Source organism: Helicoverpa zea, chromosome 7, assembly GCF_022581195.2.
Source record: "Helicoverpa zea isolate HzStark_Cry1AcR chromosome 7, ilHelZeax1.1, whole genome shotgun sequence".
NCBI classification, from domain to species: Eukaryota; Metazoa; Arthropoda; class Insecta; order Lepidoptera; family Noctuidae; genus Helicoverpa; species Helicoverpa zea.
Window position 1 is genome coordinate 11,533,876 of NC_061458.1, and position 1,557 is coordinate 11,535,432.

The window sequence follows — 1,557 nt, forward strand, 5'->3', positions numbered from 1 at the left end:
ATGGCAAAACAGGGTCCATGTGTAACGAAATAAGATATAAAAACATACAAAGCACCTCCTCTGTTTTGGGAAGTCGGTTAAGAATGTGAAGTTGCAAGCATTTGTATATAGTATTTTCTTTTTTTCATGCCGTAAGGTAGAATGTGTTGGAACTATGTATAACATCTGATTTTGTACCCATATTCTCTGCAAAATAAACGATTTGATTTGATTTGATTGGAGCATTTACTATATTTATATTATGCTCATTTGGATCTACATGAATGGAACATAGGGTACCATTTGCATTGTATCAAGTAGTAAGATAGTTTAATGGCTAAGCTCTTTGCTACCCATATAGTCGAACAACTTGTTCTATGACTAATATTCATGACGTGTGTTACATAAAGCTAAAAAAACTTTAGAATATCACTCCAATATTCCGATAAAAACCTTTCCTAAGTATTTAACACGTTAAATATCAGTAACTTTATTAAGGCGACGAATTGGTCAACAATAATTCCATAACCGGCACGCGCATCTAAGGCGCCAAAAGGGGTCGGAGCGTCTGAGCGGGGCGAGGATAACAATACGCGCGCTAGCTTATAACTAAAAGTCGTAAGCGACAAAATGATTCTGTAATTTTATTATTTTGAAATGATAATTTGCTAAAAATTCCTTCTACAATTTTAAAGAGTATATATATACTCAACTACTAAAAAAGTTAAGAGGCTTAAATCGGTCCCGTTTGCCCATAATATGTGAATCTCTTTTTAAAAAGAGGTAGGTATGTTTGATATATTTTTCTCTGTTATAAAAGTTACCTAATCATGTTTTGACGTCTAACAAAATAAGGTTTATATCATGAACTTTCAGGTAACCAAGTTTTATTTTGATCCGTTTTGTATTTACTGAGAAAAATTGAGATCCTTGGCGCCAAAAATTCCAATTCGTCCTCTTAAAATAGGTAGAACCAGCTGAAAAAGTGCTTTAGCAACAATCTTGTTTATTACAAAACATAAAAATATTATCAAAAGAACTAAATCCGAAGATTACTTATAGCAGTATTACATTTTTAATTAAATTTTTAATAAACAGTTTGAAGGCGTCTTGTTTTACTAACGTTACGGCACGCTGCCGACGCGACGGTACGAAAAGGATTACGTTATTTTAAATTAAGACGCATCATTTTTGAAATTTTTAGGAAGTGTTAGGTATCAGGTGTTATTGTGTACAATATTTCTTGTGTGTTAAATTACAACAGTGGTTTTATCAACCTAGTAGTAAAGAATATGTATAGTCTTAATATCTCATACTAAAAAGGTCACATTAAAATGATACCGTTTGTTAATTGCAATTGTTAATGTATTTATACTACCCACGTATCGTATTCTTCGCGATTTCGAGCAAGACCTGATGAAGATTCTTCGCCCACTCGAATAAAAGATTCTTCAATAGGTAATAGGTTATCTTACATTTAAAAAAGCATATCCGATCCCAGTACCCGGATAAAATATAGCCTTTGTTAGTAGAGTTCAGCAGTTTCGGAGACTTGTATTGACAAACAAAAGAATGTTT